Below are 20,293 nucleotides of genomic sequence, written 5' to 3' on the forward strand. Positions count from 1 at the left end.
CTTGGTCCAGAAGAGAAACACACCATTTCTGCTTGCAGATCATTGGCCAGAACAGGTCACATGGCCCAACCTAACTGTAACTGAGGCTGTGTAATGTAGAACACCTGGAATATTTTGGGAACACTAATTATCTCTGCATTAAAACTATACAGGGAGTCAGTGTATAAAATGCACTAACCCCAAAAGTGAGATGTTTGTAAGATGATAAATCCAATGAGAAACTAATCTCATTAATCTTAATGAGGGGTACTTCCTATCTATATGCAAATTACTATGGCCTGTCTTGACTGCTCAGATTTAGTGGTGCTCAAGAGCCCCTCATTACTTCTGAGAGTCCCCAGAGGGGTGCCATACATGGGACCCCTCCCCCACCCCAAACTAAACTGCTCCACATATGAAACAAAAAGGAAGCAGGGGGGTTGGGAGCAATCTGTGAATGGGAGACAGCAGTGAGAGTTGGAAGAAAAGGGAAAAGATTGAAGAGGAGGTCTAAGCAGAGGGATGGAGGTCCAGGCAGATGGAGGCTGGAAGGAAGCCTGGAGGAAAGGGTGACTAGTGTACATCCCCCATGTCAGGATAATGACGCCTAATATTCAAGTTTAAATCATTTTCAGTTCTTTCCTGAGCTGTAGTCCTGTCTGTTGGCCTAAATAATACTAAAAGACTACTATCCCAGAGAAGGAGCCTGGCCTTCAGGATTAAGGAGGGTTGGAATAACTATGGAGACCTTGGTCCCAATTTGCTAGTGCAAACCCACTATCTGGATCCATATTTTACAAAAACTCACTTCTTAGACCCTGTGCCCCGATTTTGTTTCTCAAAAAATACTGTCACTGTGGAAATCATCCCTGCAGGAAAATGGAAAAGAGGATTTTTCTGGGCAGGGGTAAGGCCCCACAGAGAGCAGACGACAGCACAGATTTGGAAGCGGGTCCAGGCAGCATATTTTCATAGCTTTTGCCAGCAATGTTCAACAAGGGAAAGAAAAAAAAAAGCTTTCTATATTTGCATTGAATTGTATTTGCATAAGTAAATCCTAGAGGGATACCAAAAAAAGTTAATGAAATAGATACTGGGGGTGGGAAAAGGGGGGAAATAGGGCAGACAGGCACAGGGGTAGGAGTGAGAATTTTCACTATGCACCCTTCTATATAATTTGATTTTTAAACCATGTGAATATATTATCTATTCAAAACTGTAAACACAACTGGGGTGGGGGGGGAGTCTTCCAACTACCACAGCCTGTGTCCAAGCTGCTTTGAGAGAACAAAAGAATTGAAGCAGAATCTATCAAGAGTAAAGCAGTGTAGAAGTAGCCACAGGAAGAATGACCCTGTCAGCACAAGCAGGAAATGGGAGTGAGAGATAACTAAGGAAGCTGGGAGCCTCTGACTCAATTCCTCAGTCCTTAAAGCTCCAGAGATATTTGGGGGGGGCAGGACCCAAGGAAGAGGACGGTGATGGTGGGCTTTCCCTACAATGTGGAATGCAAGGTAGACACTATCAATTTGAATATAAGAGGAAAGGGTGGCCCAAGAAGGGGAAGACTTGGGGACATCCAGGTGGCAGACATTTGGATTACACCAGCATGACATTCAAGGCTCTTGACAATTTGACCTGATCCTTTCTTGGTCTCACTTCTTTACTGAAGCACTTCTCTCATTAAGGACCAGTCCAGGCTAAGTGTTAGTGTTTTATTCATCTAGGATTGAATAAAAAAATTAAGACTCTCAGAGTCTGGTTGATAAAAACAACAAGGTGTTATACTGATGCTCTGCTGGGAAAGTGCACAGTTTCAGTGGGGCCACAAGTGAGGAGTGGACAGCTGTGCCTGGAGGAGACCAGGTAATGAGGCTTCATAGTCAAGGCAAACCTTGAGTTAAGTCCTGGAGGGTGAATGGTATGTCAGGGGGTGGGGAAGGCAAGGAGGGTGTCCCTGGCATAGCACTCTGTGCATAAGCTTGGAGGGATGACACAAGAAGAGGTTTCAAATCTGTGCTGTGCAAGGAACTCCACATGGCAAAAAGGTAAATAAAGAAGGTGCAGAGAGATACAGCTAGAGAAGCAAAAGAGGCTTTGCATGCCATGGACTTTATCCTAATGACAGCAAGGTGTTAGTAAGGATGAACCAAAGACCCCACAGACATCTGATAGCACCGACTTCAGTAGTGAGAGCTGACTGGATCCACTGGAGTGATGTGAGGCCAGAAGCTGGTGAGATGCATCAGAAGATCACCACCATAGAAAGAAGCAAATTGGAGAAAGCAGGAAAAGAGGCATTTACCTCCTACCTGACCATTCTGCAGTGACCATGCCCCTGTGAGGCCTTGAGCAAGTTACTTAACATCTCTGAAGTGTAGCTTTGTCATGTGCCAAACTACCTGCCATACAGGGTTACCATGGGAGTGAAATAAAATAAAACAACATATGTAAAGTACCTGACACATATAAAGTACTTGATTAATGGTAAAAATTATTATTCCCCAACACACCATTAGCCAAAGACCTCAATACCCTCACTTCTGGGAAGCCATGGTGCATTGTGGGTGTTTCAGTTACCTATTGCTGCATAGATAAATTACCCCGAAACATAGTGGCTTAAAATAACCACCATGAATCTGTAGTTGTCTGGGTGGTTCTGTTAGTCTTACTGGGGCTCCCTCATAGGGCTGCATTCAGCTGGTGGCTAGGCTATGCTAGAAAGTCTAAGGTGGTGGCTCTACCCACAAGCCTGAGGCTTTGGCAGAAATGACTGGAAGGCTGGGACTTAACTTTCTCCACATGGTCTCTCATTATTCCATTATCTAATCCAAGCTTTATATATAGTGGCTGACTTCCAAGACAGTGAAAATGGAAGCTGCAAACCTTCTTATGTTCCAGGAATTTATTGCTATGAAACAAACCATCCCCAAACAACCCAACCATTTATTTGATTTATTTGCTTATGATTCTGCAACTTGGGCAGATTGGAAATTTAACTCTGCTCTACATGGTATTGGCTGGGGCAGCTCAAAAAAAGCTACAAGATACAGGGTGCCAGCCTTCACTCACATGACTGACACCCAGCTGAGGTGACTGAAATGGTGGCAGACTGGGTGGGCTTCTCTCTCCACTCCCTGTCTCTTCAATCAGTAATCTAGCCTCAGCTTCCTTACATGGAAGCCACATCCCAAGGAATCTGCAAGGCCTCATAGGGTCAGTGTGCCCAAGTCATGCCACATCATTTTCACCACATTCTATTGGTCCAAGCCAGGTACGTGACTAGTCCAAATTCAAGGTAAAAGAAGTAGATTCCACTTCTTAGTTGGAAGACTGGAAAAGTAATATTGCAAAAAGGTGAAAGGAATGGGAGGGATTGGCCCTCTGGAAATGATCTACTTGAGTCAGAAAGGACTGGTGTGGGAGGGAGATCCTTATTCCACCACTCATTAACCATTTTCTCTCAAATTTAGTGAACTGAGATGACCACCCAATATCTGGATTGACTTTTTAAATATGGCATATCCCCCCTTGTGAGTACACTCTGTCATGATCCACCACTAGATGTGAACACGGGAAGGGAAAGACTCTATGGTAATCATCCCTCTACCTTCAGAATTTAGCACCATGCCTGGCACTTTGTAACAGGGGACAGTGCTCAGTAAGTACGTGTGTTGAACTAATCAATATAAGTAATAAATAAGTAAATAAGTAAATAAACAAACAAGCAACCAACCACTGATACTAGCTTTTTATCAGGCACTTCTCGTATACCAAGAACTGTTCCAACCACTTCACGTGTATTGATGATTTGTTTAAATATTAAAACCCTATGGAATAGGCACTATTATCCACTGCTTTCAGGTCAGGAATCTGAGGCACAAAAAGCTACCTAATTCACCCAAGGTTACACAGCTAGTGTGTGGTGGCTCCAGATCTGGATCCACTCGACCTGGCTCCAGAGCCTGGCTCTAAACCACCAGGCTCTGCTGTCTTTGTAAAAGTGTAAACACTTGGAATGAAGTGTTTGAAGACAGGACTGAAAACTGAAGAAATAATGGACTTGGAAAGGGATCATTACCCGAGGCATGAAGCACTGTAGAAGCATTATAGCATGCTGGTGAACAGTAGAGAGTCTTGAGTCAGGCAGATAATCGATTTCAAGGGCAGCTCCACCAAGTACTACTCTATTACTTTGGGTGGGATACTCTCCAAGTCTGTTTTCTCATTTGAAAAAGAAGTCTAAGAATAATACCTATCTCATAGGACGGTGGTGAGACTCCAAGGACGTAGGGAAAGTACAGTCCTTACCTCAGTGTTCCTATATAATGAAGCCTCCGTGAATATTCCCATAGACAGGAACAGGGAAATGAAATGGTAAGGGAATGCTTAAAAGAAAAAAAAAATTAGGGTCAGATGCAGAGTATAAACTCTCTCCCCCCAAATTTTTTTCTTAGACTTGTTCTTAATACAAAGAAATGTAAGAAGTTGAAAAAGGAAAAAGAATTAAAAGTCTTCATTAGAAAGTCAAGAGAAGTATGAGCATTAAAAATGTCATTCTTTGAATCAAGAATGCTATGTTGACCTTATCAAGAAAGTTTCTCAAGGGCTATTATAAGCCAAAAGAAAAGGTTAGGTAAAATAGTAAAGCACTATAAATATCAAGAGTCCAGAGGACTACCAAAGGAGCAAAACCCAAAAATTATTGATCTCTATAAGGAAAAGAAGGAAAACTCCAGCATGCTAAAAAGCTAACACCATTTTTCAGAATTAAGTTTCAAGAATACTATAAAGAAAATCAATATGTAAATGCCAAGTGATGAAAAGTTTACAACCTATTGACACAGGTTTTATTAAAAGAAGATCATGCTAGCTTAGTTGAATAAGTCTGTGATTGCTATCTGATGAAAGAAAGTCACGGACACGGTCACTGGGGTTGTCTAAATAATTTTTTGAGGGCACATCAATGAAGCCTTTATTCAAAAATTAGCAGACAACTGCTATAGAAATAGAAAATGATGCATCTTACATTTCACTGGCACGGATGACAGTTGAGAAAAACCTCCAACCCACTGTGGCTTGCCCTTCTTTGCCCTTCCTTGCTGCCCTCCAGGAGGGCAGTGGGAAGAAGAATCTAACTGACAACGGTGGTGGGGGGGGGAGGCGGTGGGTGGAAACTTCTGGAGGCTACTCCTTCCTTGTTTTTATCACACACAACGACCACCACAAAGGGGTTGTTTTTCAGGCAGAAACTAGACATATTTTTGAATCAATTTATAAATACGAATTGAGGTAGAAGATTATAGAACTGCCTCAGATCTTTCATAAGAAGATTTTCATAAAAGAATTGGCTCTGTAAGGCTCTGGAAGACTAGAGACTTTACAAGGTGTACAGTTTTTCTTTTTTCCTTCACATATTCATTATGCAGCTCCATTGACTATAAATGAGGCAGCACTATAAGCACTTTTTGGAAAAGAGGCAGAAAAGACAGTATTTATTTTAGGTATAAAAGCATAAGACTATTTTAGAAAGAGAAAATAAAATAATATACAAGTCTGCTTGACTTTCATGGACTAAAACAACGGGATTCCCTCAGTAATTTATTCAGCAAATATTTGTCAAATACAGAATATGTGCCAGGCACTGTTCTACACTGGGGAGACAGTAATAAATAAGACAAAGTTTCCACTCTCTTGGGCCTTGCATCATGAGAAAGTAAAACAAACAATAAACAAAGAGACATATAAAAAGTGATTAGGGGTGCCTGTCCAGGTCAGTGGGAAGAACATGCGACTCTCGACCTCAGGGCTCATGAGTTCGAGCCCCATGGTGGGTATACAGATTACTAAAAACAAATAAATAAACTTAAAAAAAAACTTTTTAAGAAAGTGATTGAGTTCTAGGAAGACAGATAATTCAGGGGGAAAAACAGGAGCGAAGAGGTTATGAACCTTTTTAGGTTTTGTCCTCTCCCTTTCAAAAGTCTAACCCCAGACCAAGATCCTGGCATATTGTAATCTTTGTTGAATGACTACCAGAGCCATCAGCCATCCCTGGTGAGCAAAAGTCCCCAGGGTATTTGCTGATGAGCATGCTAGAGTCACCTGGGAGGAGCCCCATGACAGGTCACAGGGACCAGGGGGGTTGAAGAACCTACAAAGGAGACATAAAACTTCTGGGGTCTTTTTCATGCAGTTCCTGCCTGATGAAGACATCCTTCTACCTCCATAAGTGACCCCAAGAACACAGAGCAGGGCAGGCTTCCTCATCTGGCCACCACATGGGGCTTGAAGCACCATTTCTTTCATTGTGCACAAATCCTGACACTTCCTGGGCCTCAGCTAATCCCCAGAACACCCCACCCCCTCTCCTTTAGACTCTTAGCCATAAAAGACCTCCTATTTCTCTAAGAACAGAATTACACTACTTTTGAGAAAGGGTCCAGAACTTAGAAAAGCCGGTTTATCCTTCCTGAGAAGTATAAGAGGCCAGAATTTGTAAGCGTTGAAGGACAAAGAGTTTCTTTTGCTGTCTCCCAACAGTGTGAGTGTATGTCTGAGTGACTGTGTGTCCATTCCTTTCCTCCAAGCACCTGCCCCTGTCTTCTTGAGTGGGTCGCCACCTTGCTAATTCTATTATTTGAACATGGGGGAAATTGAAATGGTGCTGGAAGTCATAGTGATGTAATTCAATCAGCATTTTTCATATAAACAAAAACGAGAGAAGATTTGGTTTTCGACCAAGGGCCTAACAGGAAGACCATGTTTATTTTAATCAATTATAAGTTATAGAGCTATGTCATAGGAATGTATACACCTAAAGAGAAATTTATAATAGTAAATCTAATATGTTGGTTTCTTGAACTTTTGTGTTAAAGGCTATAATATAAATGGACTTTTTACCAATTAATCAACTGTTTTCATTTTTAAAAATAGATACTATTATTAAAATTGCTCATTGCACTACAACATATTTTTAATTGATGTTTCTTCTGAGAGAAATATGGAGACAGAAGTATCACATTTATTATTATTAACAAGAAAACTATAGGCTCAAAATGGCTTCACTTAGGTTAAGGCCCCGAGTCAGTAAACAGGGCTTAATACCTAATCTAATTGCAATTTCAACCTCTCCCAGAAGGATGAGTCTTATCCAGGTCATCTGTCTGGGCTTTCTCCATCCCCTCTGCCCAAAGGAACATGAGGTAATCGGCATAATAAGCTCCCTTGTCCTTCCCTCTAAGGGAAGGTGATCTAGCCTGAAACAATCCTGTCTTTTCTTTTGCTTATAACTTTCTTGCTCCACCCTCCTTCCTATGAAAACCTTACATTTTGTAGAACTCCTCTGAGAACCCCTCTGCTTGCTAGATGGGATGCTGCCCGATTCATGAATTGTTTAATAAAGCCAATTACATCTTCAAATTTACTCAGTTGAATTTTGTTTTTTAACATTGTAAAGGACAAAATGAGTCGACTGAATTGTCACACTCAGCAAAGGTGGAACTTGGCCAACCAAGAAACAAGGGCATTTCCATGTTCAGGAACCAATACAACTTAATTAAAGATAATCGAACAAGCTAATGGTTATGTTAAGTAATAAATAAATCAGAAAGTGAGTCAAGGTCAAGTGCATAGAAACAAATGGTTCCAAGAAAAGCAATTGCATAAGGAGGAATACAAAATGAGATAATGGGCTCACCTATGTAATAGTAATATATTATTAGCTGGAAAACGATCATCTCTGCTTTTCAAATATGGTAGTAAAGCAAATTTGAACTCACTATTATTCATAACTCTGTTGCAACTTCTGAACTGCAATAGTGAAAGAGAAAGAAGAAAACAAAGGTGTAAATCTAAACTCAAGCAAATTTAAATCTATAAAATATAGGTGGAAACTAACATTTGAGGGTATCTACTTTATATCAGACATATCCATTATACTATTTCATCCTCAAAACTGAGGGGGGCACTAACGTTGGTCAGTAACTTCTTGATTTTACATATGCTAAAATGGTCCACAGAGAGGTCTTGTAATTGATCTAAACAATAAAACTCACAAATAGTACAGGGATTTGAACCCAGGTCTGCCTAATTCCAAAACCCTTGTTTATCCTGCTCCATGGACCCAGCCTCTTTTCTGATCCCAATTAAATAGGTCCTGGTAAGTGAGATGTAAGCAAGAGTTCTGGGAACCTGGGTGTGGAGTAGAACAGGACTGAACTTTGGGCTGCAGAGCCAAGAGCCAAAGGATATCAGATAACAACAACAACAATAATGATAATAATATACCAGACACTGAGCCAGAATAAAGAGCCTAGAAGACAGCCCAAAAATCTATCAAAAGATACCAACCAGTGTTTCAAGAGGTACTGGACTCTTGTTGGACATTCTGCCTTTCAAAACAACCCCTGGGAAAAAAAGGAAATCTTTAATACGTAGAGGTGTGGGATGGTGTAGAAGGAAAAGCCACCATTACCTGTAGGATTAGACAGTGACACAACCCAGATAACCACAGAAACTCATGGATGGGAGAGAATTGGGGCCTTGACATCTCTCATATGAGATAACAGTAGTGGTAATAATAAGAATACCAACAACAAAAAAATAAAAAAACAATAACAACAACAACAGCAGCAACAACCAAAAGAATAATAATAAAAAAAAAAAGAATACCAACAACAGTAGCTAACGTAATAGAGGGACAGGCCCAAGTGAGGGTTACAGAACCTTCCTATCCACTGTATTGGGCATTATAAGCAAAGCATCCAGACCTACAAGCATTTTAAGGGGCTGCAAAATGGTTTGATGCCTGAAAAAGAAAAGAAAGTATTGGGCCTATGATACAAAAGAAGAAAAAAATGAAAAATATTGAATTAACTAAAGGTGAGGTCAAGTCAAGCAGTCAATTGCTGCTAAACCTTCATTTGGTTCTATGGGAATATCTCTGGTGAGAAATGGCTGCCTTTTAATATGTTTGGTATGATATGGGGTGGAATTAACAAAGGAAGAGGGTCTGAGTGGTGCTCCTGTAACCCCGCCTCCAAGATGCCAGCTGGGGCTGCTCTCTGTAGCTTCTCCAGACTTCTTCAGCCCTAGGCCATATACAAGAGGCCTCTTTCTTCCCCAGAGGCACATCTGATTATGGCATCTCCATAAGAGGCCTGATTGAAATGGCCAAACATGTCCATCAACTGATGAATGGATAAAGAAATTGTGGTTTATATACACAATGGAATATTACGTGGCAATGAGAAAAAATGAAATATGGCCTTTCGTAGCAACGTGGATGGATCTGGAGAGTGTGATGCTAAGTGAAATAAGCCATACAGAGAAAGACAGATACCATATGGTTTCACTCTTATGTGGATCCTGAGAAACTTCACAGGAACCCATGGGGGAGGGGAAGGAAAAAAAAAAAAGAGGTTAGAATGGGAGAGAGCCAAAGCATAAGAGACTTAAAAACTGAGAACAAACTGAGGGTTGATGGGGGGTGGGAGGGAGGAGAGGGTGGGTGATGGGTATTGAGGAGGGCACCTTTTGGGATGAGCACTGGGTGTTGTATGGAAACCAATTTGTCAATAAATTTCATAAAAAAAAAAAAAAAAAAGAAATGGCCAAACATAATTACCTCCAGTTTATTACTCATAGCTACTTTCCCCTCAGCATATAGCTATTGTCTTGCTTCCTCTCTTTTTCCCTACCCAAGGAAAAAAATCTCACTGACTCCAGGTTTCAGGAGGACCTAAGGAACTGTAACTAATCACCCTGGCAAGTTTAAGATTTATGTCAACCAAATATAAAGGGAGAACATAAATTAAGTTACACTACTGATAAATGACACTGGATGAACAATACTCAGGAAAATAAAATACAAGGTAAACATTATAATTTATATTTCTATTGATATAAGATCCATTTTAAAGTATTTAAAAGACTTTTCCTGTGTTTACCTCTATATTTATTGATGATGAAAGATGATTATGATATGACTGATACACCATGAAAAAGACTATAAAACAATATGATCTGTTGATTCTAGTTTTGTTTTAGACACCATTGTACATTTGTTAAAAAGAATAAAAGTCTAAAAAAGGGAAGACAAAAATGTTTGTATCTGATAACAGCTTTTTCTGGGTGTTGGGATTATAAGTAAGGATTTTTTTCTAATTTTTCTATAAGAAACATATTGTTGCTATAAACTTTAAGTTAATGAAAGGAAAAGTTATGGCCTAGTCTTCAAGAAACATTTTACTATGGGATGCAGACAAGAGGCTTAATTCACATTGGGGGAAAAATGAATAATGCTACTTAAAGGTTTATATTTTGTCAGCAAATGAGTTTCTAAAGAGAAATTCAGTAAGCTTCAGAAAACTCTGGTTCCGTTTCTGGGCTCATCTATGGGCTATCTGTGCATCTTGGGCAAAACACTCTGAGACAGTTTATTCATCTTCATCTAAAATTTCCTGAGAACTAACATTCTCTGACTTCATATTTCTACCTCTCAGGTAACTAGCAATATGGATGCCTCTTTCCTTTTCCCTACCAGGTATATCCTGAAATTAATAAACTTATTCCTTAAACCATGTATCTATACATCTATCCATTTGTTCAACTAACATTATTGGCAAGCTACATGCTCCTGAAATTTAGCTGAAGCATCTCTTATGATTTCTTGATTGCTTGCATCTTATTTTCTAGGTAGATCTTCCAGGGAAAAATATTCCATGAGTTCTTGCATGTTCACAACTGCTTTGTTTTTGTGTACTTTATACTTAAAAGCAAATTTGCATGTGTATAAAATCACCATTTCATGTTTTCTTTCCTTGAGTATCTTAAATACGCTGCTCTATTATCTTATACTGTTGGATAAATCTGATGAAAATGTGATTTTTTTTTCTTTATATATAACTTTGTCTTTATACCTGGATCTCCAGAGAGTGTTTTCTTTATTGTCTAGTTTTACAAGACTATGTCTTAGTGTTTACAATTCTGGGTTCATTCTCCAAGATTAATGGAGTGATCTTTCAATATAGATGTTCCAATTTTTTTTAAGAAAACATTCTTGTATTATGGAATTTTGCATTTGTCTTGTTCTATTACTTTCATTTACTTCCTTCAACATATATTACACTTATGTTGGATCTTCTTTCCTATCTTCTATTAGCTCTCATTTTTCTCTTGAATTCTTTCTTTTTCTCTCTTTCCCTTTCTTTCTTTCCCTTTCTTTCTCTTTTTCCTCCTTTGTAAACTATATTTCTCAATTTCTATTTCCGACAATGGTGGATTAGTTTGTCTCGGAACAATGCAATAGTATTTGAAGAATCCTCACTCAGGCAATGAGGATTTATGGGAACTTGCTCCAGAAAATAAGGGAATCTGAGAATAGCAGCTGAATAGATGAGAATTTGAGCAAAACTTTTCACAGATTTAAGGGGCTTGGAGAAAATTAAAGTTCAGAGCCATGCAGTAAAAAGGGGGAACCTATAGATTTCAATTGGGACAAAAAAGGGACACATTTTGTAAGTAAGGGTAAGCTGGAAAGACAGCAGCCCTCACAGTGACTTGAGCCCAGTTCTGAATCCTATCAATTCCCAATTGATGGTTAGTTGCCTCATTTCTCAGTTTCCTAATTATAATTTATGCTGTTCTTTTATAATTTTTGTTTTCTTAAGTTCTTTCAGATAATTCTATTATTTAGTTTTCATCTGGTGTTTGTTGTATATTTTCTAGAATATATTAATTACCCACTATTTCATCATTTAGCCCATTTTAAAAATTAACAGTAAATTTAGTGCTTGACAATATCATTTTCTGTTGTTCAAGTATAAACAAATCTAAGTGTTCCATGTCTTTAGAAAGTGATTCCCTTGTAGGGAACGGAGATGCACTATGGTAGTTTTCCTACCTTCACAGCTTGAGAGCTTTTTCCTCTATTGTTATTACAAAGAATATAGGTAGGTAGGTAAAGATACAAATAAAGATATTAATAGCCTCTCTGCGTAGTCATACCCACTTCTGAGATCTGCCATCTTTGGAATCCTACCTTCCCCCAAAGTGTTTGATCCTTTTCTCCCATTTGCCCTAAGAGTTCCTGTCTTGCTCAGTTTGAATTCTCTTCACAGGAGCATTTTCCTTAGGACAGGAATTTTGTTAGATATTTTCTGAGTTCTTTGAGCATTTAAGCCACAGCAGTACCTTCTGATCTCTCCATAGTGCCTGAGTGTGTAGCTGTGCTCTTACTATTCCATGGGCACCCATAACTGGAACCTGGAATCTTCTCCTTCTCACTGTTATTCTCACAATATTCAACTTGCTGAAAATTCCATTCCACAAGGGACTCTCTCTCCTTTGGAGTATATCTTGGCAATTGCTGTACAGGTTTTCATTTACTATCTGAAACTATGAAAGCTTTCATAAACCAAAATGACATAAAGTGAGGAAGTAATTAGCATCGCTTATCTGGAAAACTTTTTAGAGTTTCCAGACCCCAAAAAATAACCTCTCTTAGGCTTTTCTGATACCTTTAAGGCACATCTTGCTAATGAATGCACAAAATAATTTGAGATAAAGCACAGATGCTCATGGATACAATTCAAAGCTATGGCAGCTTGATACTGAGGTACTAAGTATAGTTCCCTGGGAAGGAGCTTGGGGGTACCACTCTCACTGCTCTGGGTTCTCACTTTATCTATAAACACTGATTGCTATTTTTGCTTTTCATTTTTTTTTTCATAAAAGTGAAAATCCTAAATAGATAAATACTTAAAAAAAAATAAAAACAAACTATGCATCATGAACTTGCCCTGACCTGAAGTCAAGATGGGCTTGTTTTTAAATCATGATACTATCAATCAAGCAAACATAGTCACTGATCCTTCTTTATTGCAGTGTTTTGCCTGGCTTCTAAGATTATAGTTACTTCCTAAGTAGTTTCTCCTCAACTTTGTTAAGTGTTTATTTAGCTTCCCTAGAAGTATTCTTTTGAAATATAATCAGCCTCTATCTCAGAGTTGTCCATATTCTGACATTGCTTTCATTTTCCTCACCAACTTCTCTTCAAATATGGCTTCCTTCATTACTAACCTCAGATAGAGTATGTACATATACATTCTGAACAACTTATTGAACAATTTATTCAATCAATGGGATTCTTCTTCCTTTAAAATCAGACTTTCATTTAAGAATTTCTTTATGCTACAATTATTGTATTTTTTCCTCCTAGGCATGTTTCAAATTGTTCTTTATATTTCAGGAGCTTCAGTCAGAATGTCTCTTTTAATGTTCAGAGGACTTACTAAATCAAAAATGGTTTCCTCAAGTTAATATTGTATTAACTTGGCAGTAATTCTTTCCAAATGAAAATTGGCACATTCAAGCCTGTTACCCTCACACTGCTAGAACTGCCATATTCCTCTGATGAATAGAGGAAAATTACTATATTTCTCTGCAGTTTTGTAGACTCCGTCTATTCTTCAGAATTTATTTAAATGCCCCCTTCCTTTTCTCTAAAGAAATGAAATGAAATGGGGAATAGGAATGGGGAGAGTGGCCTCAAGCCTCCAAGGAACCACTGCAGGGGTTCTGTAGTTGACTGGTTTAATTCAATCAACACTCTAACCTTCCATGAATATGTCCGATGCCCTAAGTTTTGTGTTGAACAGAAAAGATAAGTAAGAAATTAACCTCCAAGGGGGTATTAGAGTTAGATGTGGGTTAGGATCCTTATCTATATCTACTAACAGTTGACTTTAGTTAGCTATTTGATTTCTCTGAGCCTCAATTTCCTTATCTCAGTGTAAATCTACATGATACAGCTGTTGTGAAAATTTAACATATGTATAAAATCTTATATTATACATCCTTTATGTATTATACACACACATATATTTGTATATATGTGTACACATACATAATTTTTATAGCTGCTGTGTCAGGTAGGAATTTTATATATAGTTATGTATGTGGGAGGCAGCGCTCCATAAACGTTTGTTCTTTTTGGAGAATGTTACAATCTACTTGTAGTTTGATAACATTTCTTCCCCTTTTACCTCTCCCACACAAAACATAGCCTGTTGATTTTCTTAACAAAATGAATTAAAATTGATTAAGTTTTACGAGGTTTTAAGATTCCTCCGATCTCAAATTGTGTGACATTTGTGAAATGTATTGAAATGACCAGCAAGATTCTTGATCTGAAGTCAAAATCTTAAGGGGTTCAGGGGGTTTTTGAACTGTCTGAAATTGCATGCAAAATTGCCTAAGTCCGTGACTTAGGCATTTTTGGAAGGAGGCAGTTCATTGCTATCACCAGATTTTTAATGGGACTGAGAAACAAACAATATGTCAAGAATCATAAGGGAGTTATAAAATCACAGCTGGGACTCGCAGTAGATGGTATATACTTCAGGAGTCAGACACTGCCTATGCAATTTCCTTTTATAATGCTTAGCAAAGAGCCGGAAAGAGTTAAGAACTTAAACTTTTCTCTTAATGACAGTAATAATGACATGCCTTTCTCTACTAGGAAAGACAGATATAAAAACAAGAACTGAAAAAATAAAAAGCAAGAGACTGAAAGCAGACAGACCAAACACCGAGGGCAGTGAAAGACCAGGAAGCAAAGAAAAGGAAGAAAAAAACAATCCCTCCAACAGGGAGGGATTTCCCATCCCCAACAGGAAAACAGAAGAAGAGGGAAAGGGGGAGGAGGAAGAGGAAAGAAATAGATGGGAAGAGAAATAGAAATGCAAAGCAGAAAGTGATCTTTTTGTCAGACTGTGGTTAGTCTGTTCCCTTCCCTACTGCCCCTCCCCTCCACCAATAATCTCTCCAAGCCTCCCTAGAGATCCAGTAGAAAAAGAAGGCTCACAGATTGAATGAAGGTGCATGAAATTATAATTTTAGTTCAGTTTGATCATAATGCCTTTTACAAGCCACCGTTTTACCTGAATTTTCTTTATCTGCAACATCTAGATAGTTAATGTTAGAAAACTAGAAAAAGTTCCCTGTCTCCATGTGAGCTGTATACCCAAAATTCATTTTAAGGTGATTCAATTCGAAGTATGCATTTTTCAACAGAAACAGTGTTAAAACACTATCAAAACAGTTTACAAAATGTATTTAACATACAGCAGAAGAAAAGGGAATTGGCCTTTTAGTCATCAGCTGGGTAAACTGGAGTATAACATCTTATTTCGGTTCTCACACTCTAGGGAGCTTTGTATTTGAAAGGTCGGGCCTATGCCAGCCGACTCTATCTTGTTCTGTGTCCTTCACCTTGACCACACCTCCTCCCCTCGACTCCATCTTGTTCTTCACCTTGACCACACCTCCTCCCCTTGAGTAAATCCTCCCTCACCTGCCGGACCCTTCCCCAGGACCCCTCCCCAGCCAATCGGCTGAGGCCATAGCCATTACCTCACCAACTGCCCCCAGGCCCCAATAAAACCTTTGTCCTTTTGAAACTCGCTCTCTTTCCCTGGTATCTCACCGCTGAGTCGGTGCAGGTAGGGGATTGAGCTCGAGCTAGCTCGAATAAAGGCTCTTTGCTTTTGCATCGGACTCGGCTCCCTAGTGGTCTTTGGGGATCACGAAATCTGGGCATAACAGTATTCACCCATGTTGCTAAATTGGGGGGATATGTCTGCACTTAAAAGATAAAAGGCAGTAACACTATAAAAGGCAATTGGTACATGAGAAGCAAAACTAGCTAAATGTCCTGATCCCTCTTCTTTCCTTCAGCTCCTTCCTGCCCCACATGTGTGTCTTTCTTGCCCCCGTTATCTTTCTACATCTTATACTGGGCACAAATTCCACTCTCCTCATAGGACTGGAGTTCTGATTCTCCTGAACTCGGGAATTTTCTTTCTTTTTGTTTTTAAATGCTTATTTATTTTGAGAGAGAGAGAGAAAAAGAGAGAGAGAATGTGGGCGTGCGTGCACTAGCAGGGGAAAGGCAGAGAAGGAGAGGGGGAGAGGGAGAGAGGGAGAGGGAGGAAATCCCAAGCAGGCTCTGTGCTGGCTGCGCACAGCCTGACACGGGAGTGGGGGTGGGGGGGGTGCTCAATCTCACAAACCAACCAAGAGATCTTCATCTGAGTCAAAATCAAGAGTTTGCCACTTAACCGGTTGAGCCACCCGGCGCCCCTGGAAGTTTCTATTGTTTCTGTATATCACCCTCACCTTTCATTTAGATATTCCAGGCTTCAACCAGAAAGTGTTACTTCCTTACTCAGCTTCCACCTTCCACCCTCATCTCCAAGCCCCTGCCATTTTCTTCCATCATTTATATCCTTGACAGAAGTCCAGTGTATAAGGGAGTAAGTACTGTTACCTTGGTTGACAATGTTCTAGTACTTATATTAAATGGTTGAAGTAGGGTAGGGAGAGAGACAAAAATGCTACCCTGTTTTCTATGAGAAAGTTTAAGATCAGACTCCTTTTCTTAGGCAGAAAGTAAAAAGATGGATGTAGAGAGAGATATTTAGAAAAGGAGGAAAATAAAGATGGTCTTACGTGTCTCCTAGCCTGGATCCACTCAATAAGAGAAGACAAGTCCAACTCAAAGTAGAGGTAAGGCTTGACTCTAAAGAGGTTCTAGAGGATGGCCATATAAGCAACGCATTCCAGAGACAAAAGATTAAATAGAGGGTGCGAGCCTAAGGACATGGCCAAAGATGTGAGGTAGCTGCAGGAATTGTATCAGAGAAACCAGTTCCTGAGAGAACAGTATTAACAGGTGACAGAGGGAGAGCTAAATTCTTCCCTTTGGTTTGGGTAGAACTGCCTCTGTGTATAAATACACTAATCAGCAGAAGAAATTAGTATTGAGAGAAAAATAATGAGCCATAATATACAATCAATTTAAATAGAGTTTAAGGAACAGTAAGGCTAGGGCTAAATACAGGAAAGCCACTTCTATTTCTACAATAATTTAATCATCACTGACTACTTCTACACTGACAGGTATTTTGTACAGACAATGGTATAACAGATTGAGAGTCTGAATTATTTGCAAGTAGACTATTAGTCAAGAAGACTTAGAACTAGAATTCTATTGACATGCAGCCACCCTCAACAGACAGAGATTCAAATTCCCAGAAATAGTTGCTTCTATTTTTGGAGGGTCATCCTAATCCATAGACTCACGAGGCTCTAACCACTGGGGGAAAAAAAGGACTCAAATCACTTATCTCAACTTCTTTTATTTAGAGATAATTGCTACCCCCTCCCTTTTTTTAAAGTTTATTTATTTTGAGAGAGACAGAGACAGCACAAGCAGGGGAGGAACAGAGAGAGGGAGAGGGAAAGAATTCCAAGCAGGCTTTGAGCTGCCAACTGCGGAGCCTGATGTGGGGTTCAAACCCATAAGCCCTGAGACCATAGCCTGAGCCGAAACCAAGAGTCAGACACTCAACCAGCTGAGCCACTCAGGTGCCCCTAGAGATAATTGACCCTTGGATGAAGATCATTTATGTGCATTTCAGTATAGAAATCTGTACAGTAAATATCTTTGTTTTCCAATTAATATTTGCTTCTAGGGGACTAAAAATGTGGCAATAAATTGAAATATTTGTTGAAAAGATATTTCCTTTAAAAGTTTTTAGCCAATCCACTTATGTCATTATTATACTTGTTCATTAAAATAGCTACCATTTATCGAATACTTGAATATGGTAGGCCCTGTGTGAACATCCTCTCATTCAACTAACCCAATCACTATGAAAGATAGGCATCATTACCTCTCTTTTATAGGTGAGAATCATGAGGCTCAAAAAACAGCTAGTAAATAACAGAGCAAGGATGAGAACACATTTTGTCTAATATCTACTACTCTATCAGGTTGTGTCACCATGGAAACATTAGAAAAACACATCAGAAAAAAAAAAGCAAAACTGTCTCTAGTATGTGATCTTTCAAGTGTTTTATTATTTTTTTTAATGTTTATTTATTTTTGAGAGAGAGAGAGAGAGACAGAGTGTGATCAGGGAAGGGCACAGAGAGAGAGAGACACAGAATCCGAAGCAGGCTCCAGGCTCTGAGCTGTTAGCACAGAGCCCCAAGTGGGGCTTGAACTCACAAACCCTGAGACCATGACCTGAGCTGAAGTCGGACGCTTAACTGACTGAACCACCCAGGCACCCCCTCAAGTGTTCTTAAAATATGTGCGCAAGTGAATATTTTACTGAGGTTTACAGGAAAATATGGTCATAAAGAGGGCTGACATGCTGCAAGTATTTCAAAATTCTATCTATAATTAAATATGAAAAATTTAAAAACCAGTAATTGTCCAAGTCAACATTGAACAGCATGGTGAAATGATTATGGGCTCATTTGTGGACAGAGAACAAGACCAACAGGTTGCACTGGGTCTATTTGTCTTCATTTCTCACGTGGAACGCTGATGTCAATGCAGGAACTAACTCTAGGTAGGCAGGAGTCACTCAAAATTGTATCACCTATTGACCTTAGACACTTAAAAAAGGAGCTTGGATTTCAAGGGGGTTGAGAAAAAACTCTCCTCTTGCTTTAGGTTTTATCATGGATGGGGGGAGGGGGCTCCCCAGGTAATAGACTCTGAAATAGACATCAGCATGCATAAAATCTATTAGGAACTGCTTTTGAGATCAATGTCTGTGAGAGAGAAGAGAAGGAAGCAGGACTGTGCAGAGGAAGAAGTTGTGTGGTCTTTCTATGGTAGACTGTATTCTTGCAATGGCTCTAGGGAATATTACAGGTTGAGGGTGGGAGGCTGGGTTTCCACACCCTCACGTTGATCAGTCATTGCATGTGGGTGCCCTGAGAGGAGTCGTGACCTTGAGTTAAGGCAGGTGTTTGCACCTGAGGCAGTTTCCTGAGAGGGCTGGGGTTGGCTGCTGGCAGCACTTCCAATAGCTAGGGGAATAAATTTTTCAGCCCTGAAGGGGGATCAGAGCAAAGCAATTACAGCATCCATCTCAGGTTTGCTGCCTTTGATCACATGTCCAGTATCACTTTTATTATTTAAAGTATCTGGGGTAAGTCATCATAAAATGTCCCAAGAATTCCCAAGCCTGGTGAAGATTAACCTTGCCTTTAGACTTGAGACCTTCAGTAAAAGGACAAAATGGTGTCAGTTAGTTAGAACTTAGGCTTGTGTTTTTCTGTGAGCAAGGCAAGAAATCCCGGTAGTCAGTGAGAGAAAACGGCCAGATAACTGAAAAACAGAAGGCAGGTTAGGAAGTAGCTCAGACCAGGTTGTGCCCATCTGTCTGTGTGAGAGGATGCTAATCCTTGTACAAGCAGATCTGGGGCTATATAAAGCTCTTTTGTGGGCTGGATTTAGCCCAAACATTGTAGTTTGCTGACATTTGATTTTTAAAATTAGCATTAAAAACCCAGGTACAGGAATCTGTTTGGTTTCATTTGCATTCAGTACCATAAGATCCGTGTGACCTTGGGCCATATCCTAAAGCTCCCTATGTCTCAATATCCTTATCTATTAAGTGGGTATAATAATAGTGCTGGCCTTACAGGGTTTAGAATAGTAGAGGATCCAAGTTAAACATCCAGCAGGTAGTATGGCACTTAACAGGTATTCAGTAAGCAATTTTTGGAACTGTTATAGTTGTTATATCTGTTCTCATACTGAGCTAACTGAATATTTTCTGTCAAAGCCACTATTAGCCCAAATTTTGGAGGCAATAGAATAAGAGAATAGTTTGAGTTGTCAAAATTGTAAAGCAAAAAAAAAAAAAAAAAATGTAAAGCAATAATCAAGAAAAAGGTTGTATCAAGATTCTTTATACTATTCTTTCAACTTTCCTGTAAAATCTGAAATTATGTTTAAAAAAACAAACAAACAACCCAAAGCTCTTTGACTTACCCTGCTGGGATTGTTTGGGATAGAAGCATGCATCTGGGAGCCTTGACACTGCTCGGTTTTATGTAATTATACCTTTTTAATTTAGCCCTTAATTTTTGTGAAAACAATCACTCTATTTCAGCTATGGTATGAGAATAAGAAAAATAACGTGTGTCCATATTTGGATTAGAGAGAAAAGGGGAACATCGTGTCCATGGAGTCCTGATAAGATACAAGCAGGGAAAATTGCAGTGAGAAGTCTCCTATAATGAGGTGAAAATGCGGGAAGAAAGACTCCAGAAAGACACATACTGCTATATTTGTTCTCATTTCCTTCTGGAGATATTTCTTTCTTGGAGAAAATGGATATTTATAAGCACCGACTGTATGCCAGGAACAGTAGTAGGTGTTTCACATGTTTTCTCACTAACAACAATCTTGTAGGGGGGGAAATACTATTGCCATTTTACA

At 39.3% G+C, this 20,293-nt stretch overlaps 1 protein-coding gene across 5 annotated transcripts in view; it reads right to left on the reverse strand.

Moving 5' to 3' along the window:
• The window catches only part of ASNS (asparagine synthetase (glutamine-hydrolyzing)), a 160,457-nt gene that overhangs the window by 130,780 nt on the left and 9,384 nt on the right, over positions 1 to 20,293 (reverse strand). Inside the window, exons 4-5 of one of the 5 annotated variants that reach the window (XM_047825348.1) lie at positions 7,679 to 7,791; positions 4,291 to 4,367 (exon numbers count right to left, since the gene is read on the reverse strand). The exons of the other annotated variants lie outside the window; for them this stretch is intronic. The gene's annotated coding sequence lies outside the window, so the exon portion shown is untranslated. The remainder of the gene's footprint in view (positions 1 to 4,290; positions 4,368 to 7,678; positions 7,792 to 20,293) is intronic. 5 annotated transcript variants of the gene reach the window in all.

Source organism: Prionailurus viverrinus, chromosome A2, assembly GCF_022837055.1.
Source record: "Prionailurus viverrinus isolate Anna chromosome A2, UM_Priviv_1.0, whole genome shotgun sequence".
In the NCBI taxonomy this organism is placed as follows: domain Eukaryota; kingdom Metazoa; phylum Chordata; class Mammalia; order Carnivora; family Felidae; genus Prionailurus; species Prionailurus viverrinus.